Source organism: Zeus faber (assembly GCF_960531495.2).
Source record: "Zeus faber genome assembly, chromosome: 2".
Lineage (NCBI taxonomy): Eukaryota > Metazoa > Chordata > Actinopteri > Zeiformes > Zeidae > Zeus > Zeus faber.
Genome location: NC_137189.1, coordinates 20,226,945 through 20,239,005, shown reverse-complemented (window position 1 = coordinate 20,239,005; position 12,061 = coordinate 20,226,945). Strand labels below are relative to the sequence as shown.

At 44.3% G+C, this 12,061-nt stretch overlaps 1 long non-coding RNA gene across 1 annotated transcript in view; it reads left to right on the top strand.

Annotated features, from left to right (window-relative positions):
* Positions 1-8,097: 8,097 nt before the first annotated feature.
* Positions 8,098-12,061, top strand: part of LOC307227406 — a 51,865-nt gene continuing 47,901 nt past the window's right edge. Inside the window, exon 1 of the long non-coding RNA XR_013844054.1 lies at positions 8,098-8,209. This is a non-coding gene — a long non-coding RNA (uncharacterized lncRNA). The remainder of the gene's footprint in view (positions 8,210-12,061) is intronic.

The window sequence follows — 12,061 nt, the reverse complement described above, 5'->3', positions numbered from 1 at the left end:
CTGAATCCCTCCATGGTGTTCCTCTCAATGGCACTCATTCTTCCTGATCTTGTTTTTTTTCTCGATCCCACCCTCTAGAAATTGGTAGTGGACATGCACCACAAATATGGAATACAAGGTTAAAGCCAAGTAATGCTCAAAGACTCCTCACAGCCTCAAAAAACACAAGATACTTTTATAATGTGGGCGTTTTGCGCAGTGGTCTTGATGTTACAGATGGGGCTCGATTTGGACATTTTTCTTAATGTTGTACTTAAATTGTTTCTCAGCGACGTCTCAAATATTAATATTTTGGTCATAGTCATTTTGCTTTCTCTCCCCTTTGATGACCTGTTTTCGACATTAATACTTTAATAGCAGGTTCTGGCGTATGCAATAGGTGGATTTTTACATTTCGCCACAAGAGGGTACTGTAGTATTGGAAAAAGACTATATGCCAGCACTACAGTGGGGTGATGGGGATCATCGAACATATGAATGGAAGATACATATACGGAACATCTGAAAATAGATGCATTGTTTTGGTGTTTGGAGTAGACTGCCGTTAAATTGAAAGATTTAACTAACTTAAACATATGCAGGTATCACAGTGGTTGGCAATGCAGGTTGATATGCAACTACTCATCCATCTAGGACTACATATATATTCTAATACTTAATTCTAAATATTCCTTCTCAATATTAATCATGAATATTTACATGAGAATGATTCTCCAAGCATATAGAAAAGTGAAATATGTATTTCATATTCAATTCATACTCTGTCATGGTTAAGGCAGAAAATAGGCCTACTAATGGTTACTTTCCACAACTTCCCATTACATTGTACAGACAGAGGATCACAGATTGGTAAGCAGAGGACATGAAAAGGTAGTGTGTACCCATGAAAAGGCTGTAAAATGAGTGTGAACAGTGATTATAGATGGTCTTAATATTACTTTTGTGACTACCATGTCTTTTGAGCATTCGATTCCTTTTCTTTCTTTCTTTCTTTCTACCCGTTTTCAAACTAAACAAGGGCCCAGCGAGAGATTTGCATGCAATCCCAAGTCTTTTTTTTTTTTTTTTTTTTTTTTTAATTGCAACTTCAGTGAAGTTAATCAAAAGAGTGTAATAGAAGTTAAGCATTGAAGCCGAGCGCTACAGACTTGTACTGACTCAACAACGTAGGACTAAATGTGACCAAAATCAAATATGCGCAGGTGGAAGTGGAAGTTCCACTTAATGATATGTCTGGACTACTCTCTGGATACACCACGTATCTGTTGTTTTATGAACTCTTTTTTTTTTTTCCATTTATTTTAGCAAAACTTGAATTGTATTTGTGAAACTATATTATGTGCAATGTGTCATTCTTTGAAAAGAGATGTCAAATGTCGATGAGTAAATACTTGCAGATATGTGAATCATTTGTGCAAATGAGGTTTCTGGTCTCCTTGAGCTCCTGACAGTTTCACCATCAAAGTCACAGTCTTCGCCTTATTTTGTTCGTTCATTTCTTATCTGTTTGAGCGCGGTGGCATCACATATGGTAGCTGTTGAACATAATGTGTTACTATTGTTCTAAGATGCTTTGTGCATGATCTTGCGTATTGATGTGGTTACAGCTGAGAAAAAAAACAATGCGGGTCAAAAAGAAGTTCCCTCAGGTTGAGTCTCTACATATGAGTGACGTGTCCACTCACGCCAATGCATGCATGCGAGTCAAACAGCACTTTAAGAAAAGTTCCCAAATTAACACATGGCGCTGACGTGGCGCTGTCGCCCCCGATATCTGGTTAAGAGATGAATGTCATCTCAATTTCAGTCGCTGAATGCAGTGACACAACATTATGAGCCATTATGAGTTCGCGCATCGCGTACACACACATCACGCACACATCACAGTACAGGGTGGGTGAAGTTGTTGGGGATGGGATGAAAAACAGTTTTGTGTCAAGGCTCCAAAGTGAGAGAGCCAAGAAAGGCACAAGAGGAAGATAAATGCAACCTTGAGAAATTGTAAGTATTAAGGCAAACAACCTATGGGATTATCTGGACATGTTTTCTGTGCATTGATTCTGTGTCTAAATGCTTTTCACTCAGTCACACATTTAGATGGAAACACCAGAATACCTCCCCAGAATATCTTTCTGCCCAGAACACAGCCATCCCACCCGCACGCCGTACACACATGTCAGCTTCCTCTTCGATGCTTCCCGGCCCATGCTCACAGTAAAGCCAAGCATTTAGAGCTGGGAATTGATACCAACATTCGGCAGCAAGCGGAGTAGGTGCACTTGAAAAACTACCTGCGTTTGATGAAACGTGGACATTTTAACACCCTGCAGAAGTAACCCACCTGACACACACACACACCAAAATCCCCATCTTGAAGTCATTCAATGCTATGATGCACGAGGAAACCACGGAGGCTGCAGCTCTGAGAATTGTCAAATTTAAAGGTTGTATGATCCAAAGAGCAAATTTGTAGCTACCGACTAGGAAATTGTCTGGTGAAAAAGCTCAGGTAACAAATTGAACGGAAAAAGCAACGCATCCTGAGTGAATGATGGAGTGATGATTTTCAGCAGCAGGGAGTGGTGTGCAGCCATGGACGGGGCGTTTCGGCAGACGTTTGTTTTGACTGAAAGGTCATGGGTCACGTTTGGTTTGACTGGTTGGTGTTAGAGGAAGTCAGAGTGAAGAAAATGAGGGAATGCCCGCAAACTCAAAACTTGAACTTAGGTTGGATGTGGATCTCTTTGCGACACGTGTAATGTCAATGTCAATGTCAATGTAATGTCATACGTGTGGGTGTTTGTGTGTGTGTGTACTGAGGCTGACAATCCCACTTCCTTTTTCCCTCTGCTATCATCACAGGGCCTGGAGCCCAGCAGAGCGGTAGGGGGTGAACACATTTACGCACACAAACTTGCGTGCAGACACACACACGCACACACACACACCATACAACTCACTGGCGCTTAACACCACCTCCCAGTTGGATGGTATGCCCTCCCTCCTAATATTTAGTCTTCCGACCTCTGCCCCCAAATCCTGTCGAAGCATAGCCGAATCCAAGCGACCATTGGGCTGCCATTAAGCCCTTCCTCCCCGGTGACCAAATCGAAAACAAAAAGAGACTTGAACGTCTTCTTGGGACAGCCAGTGTTATTTCGGGTAAGGGAGAGTTCAGTGAGTGTGTTGTGCATGCAGCGTGGGCGGCCAGCGTGACTGAGAGATGAAGAGTGTGTGTGTGTGTGTCTGTGTGAGATGAAGGGTGTTTAGACTGCTCAGCATTACTCTTCTTCGAAGACAAATTTGAAGATACTGATTCGAAAGTCATACAGTATACTTGTTTTTAATCTACCTGTGTGTGTGTGTGTGTGTGTGTGTGTGTGTGTGTGTGTGCGTGTGTGTGTGTGAGACTCTTAATGCTGTTGTGATGTCATCCTCCCACCACTCTACTGTGCTTTCACGCTGGTGAGTCACACTGCTCCGGCTCGACTCGTAGGGAGGTGTGTGTTACCATGAGCATGTCTTGGCTTCTTGTGTGTGTGCACATGCATGCTTGTGTGTGTGAGTGTGTGCGTTCGCCGGCTGTGTGGGTGTGTGGGTGTGAAGCGCGCGTGCGAACAATGCTCAACAGGAGGATAGCAGGAGACGGTTTGAGCCGAATCCTGAGATGGTTTGAGCCGAATCCTATGTGTCCTTGGTGTTTTTTTTCCCCCCATCGACTCTTTAAAGACTTCCCTGTCATGTCTCTGTGCTTCATAAAAGGAAGGTGGGGATGCTAAGGATCAGAGCACGCCACTTCTGACTGGCAGCTTGGATGACACGCAGCTAACCCCAGCTTTGGAACGAATCTTAAAGCTGAACCAACTGCGTTTTTTTGGGAAGTTAAATGCCGTAACACCATTCAGGGGTCTGTAGGGGGAACTGTGAGATGCTCTCTCCTCCACCCCGAGTGTCAGCCTCCTCAGTCAGTTTCTATTCGGAGCTGTTGCCAACAAAAGCCGCCTCTTCCGAAATCCCCATCCGTCATGGCTTCCAGATATTTTCAAACAGGCGAGAGGTGTGTGAGGTGGGAGGAAGGTGCTGCGAGGGATTGGTAACAGTTTATTTTTAATTTGAAGGACGTGTTGTCAGTGAAGAACTTAGCATATTGTACCTTTGATGGTTTGACTAATTGTGAGTCTCCAAGATCCCACCTGGTTGCGCCCACTCTGCCAGGATGAACATTGCTACATGGCCTGTGGTTTACTCATTAAGTAAAAAGCAAAGAGTAATCCACAAAATGGTTCATATTGACTTGGAACTTTAGATTCAAGATGTTTATTTGTAACATACATATACATATGCGCATACATATACGTAGTAAAATGACGTAGTAGGTGATCGCTTTCACACGACATTTCTCAAGTCAAAGACGATAGAAATGATCCCTGAAAGTATGATTTTGGGCTGTGGACCCATTTTGTGGGTTATGGTTTTGGTTATCAGAAAGAGAGAATGGCTCACGGTTGGTGCAAAAGGGGGAAAAGATTTGGGAGGTAATGGATTGATGGTTCTAATTTTTATTTTGTAGATTCATTTTTGCCTCTGTCTTTTTTATTGTTTGTTTTGCAAATGGCCGTTCAACTCGATGGACAAGGGTTTAAGGCGTGTTCAAATAAAGATTGTACAGGGCTTGGTGGCCTTTTTTTTCTGTCAATTAGGAAACCACTTATCGCGTGGCCCATACACTGATCGTGCGGCCCCCCCTAGCAGTTGTGGCCCAAAACAACTACATAGACTGCTTATGCTACGGGCCGGCTTTGCCGGAAAAGTACTGTCAAATGTTTATTATGTATTTATGAGTGAAAAAGTAGTCATTAACGTTCATTTGTTCGTCACAAGGCTCCAAAAATAGATTTACCATTGTTGCAGTGGTGTGCTTTTCAATTTTGGTGAAGGGTCAAGGTTGATTGCGGAGTGTGAATTATACAATGACAATCGGGGAGGGTGGGGGGCAGTGACTGAGAAATTATGGTTGCACAAGGGGCTTCATTTGTTTCATTCAATTAGAAAATGAAAAGAAATACATCTACAATAAAAACACTGTTTTTATTTGTTTTGTTTAGAAAAAAGTTCGCTCTGATCTGAGCTGCGGATCGCGCCCTCCACTGCGGAGCGCGATGTTCAGCGTAATGGTATGGTCCGCTTTGGGGCTGTCTGAAATCGTATTACAAGATTTTTCCTGGCATGAATATTTGAAATATATTGATTACAATTACAGGTAAGAAGGACAGATAAATGTTTCCACCTGCCCCCCACAACCTGTTGTTTTTACTTCTTTTGGGGGGGTCAAAGTCTTGATTAGGTTGGTCAATACCCAATACACCCTGTAATTCAAACCATAATTGCGTTATGGTTTTTAGACAAAATGTTGTGTTTTAATTGGTGTCCTAGTGCTGTATCAAAACAAATAGCATTGTTTTCTCCTTGCATGTTCTTCCTCTAGGCTACCAGCTTTACAGCTGTAGCAGTCTATTGCCGCCGAAGGAAATTAAAAGGGAAAAAAAAACAGTTAGGCGTACAGCTTCAGCCTATCTGCAGTGAAATAACACTGACACTGACACTGACTGAAATTGTCATAGGGGGCATCAGAGAAATAGCTGAAATACGTGTCTTTCCTCCTAACCATTTCCAATGTACTTAGGATTTGGGATATGCAAAAAATGAATACTCCAGTCAGACAATGGCATGATGACTCAGCCAGTTAGTTCTAACGATGACAAAACGCAACATGGGGACTAATTGCACAACATGACAACGACTGTGTTAAGTGATAATGAAAACCCAATCCAGGCTATTTGTCCAGCTTCACTATCTGCGTTATGGCCATTAGCCGGCGGGACAAAGGCTCAATGTGAGTGCAAAACTAGGTTGTCAACTCCTTCTCATGTCAATCTCTATTAATGTCGGGGCCCACGCTTGAGTGAAAACTCATGAATGGGGCCCATTCTTCCCATTCCAGCCGCATCCAGGGCGACCTCCGTCGGAAATTCCATCACCAAGATCTCGCTCTCTAACTTCCTAACCCAGAGCAGAAGAACAACATACTCATGTTGTATGTATGTATGTGCATTTCATTTTCTATTACCCGCACCGGCTCTCTGCCTCCCTCATACCTCAGCCCTCGGTGGCAGCGGCCTTTTATCTCAATGGATCTATATTTAGACGTGTGGCATGCCTGCGTAATTCATATTTCATGTCGCTGATGGAGACATTATAGTCGAGCGCTGTGCGGAGAAGAGATAAGTGCATTGTTTGGCTAAATTGAAGCGGTTGAGAGAGAAATTGCGTAGCCCACTGGTGGTGAAGTCTCGTAATCCTGCACCAGGATGATTAAGTGTGCGGTCGCGTTGTCGCCATCGCGAGTTTCGAGTTTTATTGACACATCTGACAGGACGGCGGCAATCTCACCGGCCGTCCCAGTTGATTTATTTTCACACGCTGTAATATATACTGATTTCTCTCCCTGAGACTCGGCCAATTAGGCTGCCACAGTTAATCCTATAAAGGATGTTTTTCAACCAAGGAACAATAAAAATAACACCCACACACATTTCCGCCCCGTGACAGAATGGAGTGGGTGGCGAGTCGCGTATAAGGCTTTTAGAATGGAGTGGCTTTAATGAGAGTAATCTCCCTCCTTTGTCTTTATTGGATTGTTATGTAATGCGGGGTGACATTTTCAGATAATGGAGCGGAGAGGGGATAAAGGCTTGGCAGTGCGTGGGACCGCTTTGGAAACAGCATTTGGTTTCGAGATAGGTGAGAGGGAGTGGGGGAGGAAAGGATGGATGGACGGAGCAAGAGTAGCAAGAAAGAGAGAGAGCGAGAGAGTTAGACAAATGAAGAACAAGGAACAAGGTGGACACAGGCGAGAATAGCGCATTCATTTTAACTCCCGTACTCAACCGCTGGCACCGTCCCTGTGGGCTCTTATTTGACGAAAGGCCACATAATAGACAAATAAACGATATAAGAATAAAAATAAACAATACTTGTTGTTGATAGATTGGTATATTGGACCTGGTGTAAATACTTTTGATAAAAGTTTTCAGTAAAAATGTACTTGAAGCTTTGTCACACTTTGCACTCCCACACACTTGTTGCGCCAAAACCCTTGCACATGCACAAAACAACGAGCTTCCGGGGTTGAATTAGCCGCGCGCTGCTCATCGCACACGTAGTCAGATACATACATGTATGTATGTATGTATGTATGTATGTATGTATGTATGTATGTATGTATGTATGTTTGTGTGTGTGTGTGTATATACACATATATAATTCATCTCATTGTCATCAAATATTTGTAAACTATTTTAAATGTCTGTATGTATGTATATATGTTTATACAGTATCTATGCATGCATACATATATATGCATACATATGCATACATACACATATATACATATATGCATACACACATATACATATATGCATACACACATATACATATATGCATACACACATATACATATATATATATATATATATATATATATATATATGTATGTATATGTATATATATACACACACACACACACACACATACACATACACACACATACATACATGTGTGTATGCATATGGGTATGTATGCATGTATGTGTGTATGGGTGTATGTATGTATGAATAAAGTATCTTCAGTCTTGAATTATCAACACCCGGATCTGACACAAACACCAGTTGCTTCCAGCTTTTCCTCGCTAAAAAAGACTCCTCCATCCGAGGCTGTTGCCACAGCAACGCCCCCCCCCCCCTCCCTCCATCCTTTCACGTGCAATCTGCTCGTCTCAAGCCCCAACCACCGCGCTCGCGAGAGTTCAAATTTTTGACGCCCGAATTGACTCGCGACGCTCCGCCGCTCTCGCGAGAGCAGGAGACGGCGGAGGGTTGACCTCACCACCACCACCACCACCACCACCACCACCAGCTGCGACTGGCGAGGCGGAGCGAGCTGCCGCAACTTTTTTTTGGGCGAACTTCGGAGCGGAACCACCGCAAAGAGGGCGGACGCCGGAGGAGCGGAGTCGGAGCGGTGTAGTGTGTGGAGGGGCTGGTCTGCTTAGGAGTAGTCCCCTTTCCAACAAACAAAACCGAAGAAAAGCGCCACCGCGGGTGTCACGCTCCAACTTTGTGATTCGCGCCGACAAGGTGGACGGATACAGGTGAGTCTGTTGCGGATGTTGTCCGGTTCGCCGCCGGCGGTTCGAGCCGGCGAACGCGTCGACGTAGCGGCGTGGCAGGACGGGCGGCATCGGCACCTTTTACGTCCCGTTCCCCCTGTCGTAGTTCTGATAGTTTGAGAGTAGTTGCATGTAGGTGTCATCACCGGAGATCCGCGGTGTTTGTCTTGTCCACAACGCCGCTCCACTCGCGCCGGCCCGGATGCCTTCGTTGATATTGCATCGCGTTAGTTTTCCTCTCCATCGATCCATCCATGCACCGGGTGTGACGCAGGTTTAGTCTCGTATATATTCACGTGCCAGCCCGGTGTATAACTCGGGGGTGCTCGTCTCCCTGACGCCCCGCGCTGCTCCCGCAAAACCAACAGGTTCAGATGTTCCCGTTCTAGTGGCATGTTTTCACAGAAGATCTTTTTTTATTTTTATTGTATTTATTTTCTCCTGCAAGCCTGTCTCAAAACCACGCATCACCTCTCTAACGCGTTTGCTTTTGTTGCTGCAGTTTGCTGTCATCACGCATTGTTGTTGTTGTTGTTGTTGTTGTTGTCGTCGTCGTCCTGTGTTCCCTCCAGAAAGCCGGCGGGGTCTAGGTGGTCACTCAGCATGTCTCTGCAGGTTGCACGACTTCTGGTAGTGTTGATTGTGGCTGTTTTTGGTTTCAGCACAGGGATTCCCAGGATCTCATTTTGCTTTGCAGGGATTCTGAGAATTAGGCTCAACCCCAGTGAAAGATGATTAAAAGCATGCACATCATTGCTCGGTCTGATTACTCATGTGTCTTGTGTAATTAGTCCTGCAGCAGTGCATTGCTAATCAGTTGACTTTATGTTTTGGTTGGTTTTTGTTGTTATTCTGCCCTCATTTACCCCCCCCTCCCCCACAATAAAATGTCCCCGACCTTGTAGCTATGGGGCTTACACACACACACACACACACACGAAAAAGCTCTGGGGGTCCTTGAGTGGAGTCATCAGCACAACGCCTAGTGACTGGTGTGGATGGGTCAGATTCCCACTTTACAATGGGGTCCTTACCAGGTCCTTGAAGTGCTTGAATTTCGACATCAGTAATGTATGTACTGGAATACCTTCACAATAGCCAATTTTGTGCTTAAGTGCTTGAACAGTCCTAGAATAAAATACCTGTGAATAAAGACCTGTACTATTCCCCCTGATGTTGTTATTCAAATTGAAACATAATAAAAAAAAGTTCCAGAATTGCTTTTATGACAGATTATGCCAGGGAAATGCAAATTTAATCCAGCATGGTTCAAAATAGACAATTCTAATAGTAGACAACAATGAGATACATTATTTATATATATATATATATATATATATATATATATACACACACACTAATATAATTAGCAGACAATGACACTAAGATTATATTATATCTTAATAAAGATCACATCAAGATTTGATTATATTTGTTTACCATGAAGTCCTTGAAAATGAAAAACTGTGCTTAAGAAAGTATTTGAATGTTCTTGAATTTTATTTTGTAATGCAACAATGAAGCAATGGAGAAAACTATGATGGATTGCCCCCCCCCCCCCAACCACAGGCAGCATTTTTCTTCTTTTTTTTGTCCTCTGTGCCTGCTGTTGTACTACCATGTGAACATCAAATACAGTCCCCCAACATCACTGCCTGCGAAACGCCAAGGCTGAGGTGTGTGTGTGTGTGTGTGTGTGTGTGTGTGTGTGTGTGTGTGTGTGTGTGTGTGTGTGTGTGTGTGTGTGTGTGTGTGTGTGTGTGTGTGTGTGTGTCTCTCTCTCTCTCTCTCTCTCTCTCTCTCTCTCGCCTGGAACGACATTAAGTAAGGCTGTTAGATGGCAGTGTGTAGGTGGATGCGCACATGTTCCGTGGCACATGGAGCCGCAGATGAAGTGGTGGTGAGAAAGTGGGCGACGGAGAGTGTGAGTGGCAGCTGGAAGATTATCGAGGGCGGGGTGCGGTGGGGGGCTTTTGGGATGTAGAGCAGCTCTAAAAAAAAAAATCTCCACCATAGGTGTTTTCCCGGATTAAACAGCAGGAGCTTGGCGGGGTGAACGGGACGCTTCGACCCCTCTCTTCCCGTCGCATTCCAATCACGTGTCAATTCTGTTTCCTCCCGTGTCTTGAATCCAAAGTTTGCTGCTGCTGTTGTTGTGATTACAGCGATGTGATCTCTGTAATGTGTGGCACCGGCTTAACTGGGACAGGAAAGGTTCATTTAGATTTATATATCTCTTCCCTTTGCTGAGAAAATTGGCAAACGCATAGTCAGGAAAAGTAGCACAGTTCGGTGTCGCGGCTCCCCTGCCTGCGTACACGTCTCTTCAGCATTGACGGGCCCTAAACTAGGGTGTTTGTGTGTGTGTGTGTGTGTGTGTGTGTGTGTGTGTGTGTGTGGGGGGGGGGGGGGGGGGGGTTGTTGTTGACTGACTCTTTATCTGCATGCAACCCCCTACCTCCTCTCTCTCTCTCTCTCTCTCTCTCTCTCTCTCTCTCTCTCAACACACACGTTGCACCTCTGCTTCTTCCTTTTTGTGCCTCCCCACGGCAACACACAAACAATTCCTTCCTCCCTGTCACTGGAAGTCTCCATCTCTCTTGAGTCTCTCTCTCGCTCTCTCTCTCTCTCCTTTTTGCTCCCTTCCTGTAGCGGAAAGCAATGACATTCTCATCATTGCAGTCTATCTAACCTCTCTCTCTCTCTCTCTCTCTCTCTCTCTCTCTCTCTGCAGACAGTAGATTGGAATGTGAGCTCCCTGAGCAGATGCTTAGGTTTCCAGGGGTGGTCTGTCTATTGAGATGTGCGAGGCCCCACTTAAAGGAGAGTACATCGCCCCCCGGATTTTAGGACTGATTAAATAAACCTTGCCGGGGGCCGGGACCGTCTGTTTTGTCATTGCACGTGTGTTTCGTCAGCTGACGCGAGACAGTAATGTCAGCGTTGGCACTTATGTCACCATATTTACCTATGATAGAACTGCCGCTGGCGTGGTACTAGGGTACAACATTTTTTGCTCACAACATACTACCTCCATGTAAGTGCAATGATAGAGTATATCCATAAACTACAGCTATTGTATTTGTATTTCCTTTTTTTCCTTTTAGACTGCTAAGCATTGTTCTTCTTTAAAGACAAATTTGAAGATACTGATTTGAAAGTCATACAGTATAGTGTGTGTGTGTGTGTGTGTGTGTGTCCATTAGTCAAAGAACACACTTGAGACAAGGGACTTTTTAACGCCTTTCTCTCCATCCCTTCCTCAAAATAACATTTCAATTTGGAAGAGGTGATTACGTCACATGAAAGCAGGTGCAGATTGATTATACAGGGGCAAAAAAAAGCAACTTTTTCATTGTGACAGATGAGCAAGAAATCTATAAAAACGCCAGCAAACAATGACTAAGCGGGCTGATCCATGCACCGGTAAACGGAGAGAACACTCTGTACAGATGGAGAACCCTGAGAGAGAAAGAGTCTTCTGTTGTCTTCCTGCCATGCTTCAACTTTCTAGACAAAGATGGCGGATGTGCAGCAGTGACACCCGAAACCGCCCCAAAAGTAATCGTCTCGGACCAAGATGTGTGGAAGCAGATTTTCTGTTTTGTTTTTGGTCAGGATAGGAAAAAATAGTGATTTCAAGTGGAAAAGCTACACCTTTGGTCGTCGGCGCTTCTTGCTTTTGTTCAACGAGCCGGGGGTCGGGCTTGTGGTCATTTGAATGATTTTGTTTTGCGTAATTTTTGCTTTTATACACTTGCTGTCTTTCTCCCCCCCCCCCCCCCCCCCCCCCTTCAAAATCCTTTGAATGAAAATGACGGCGACTTGTGTAAA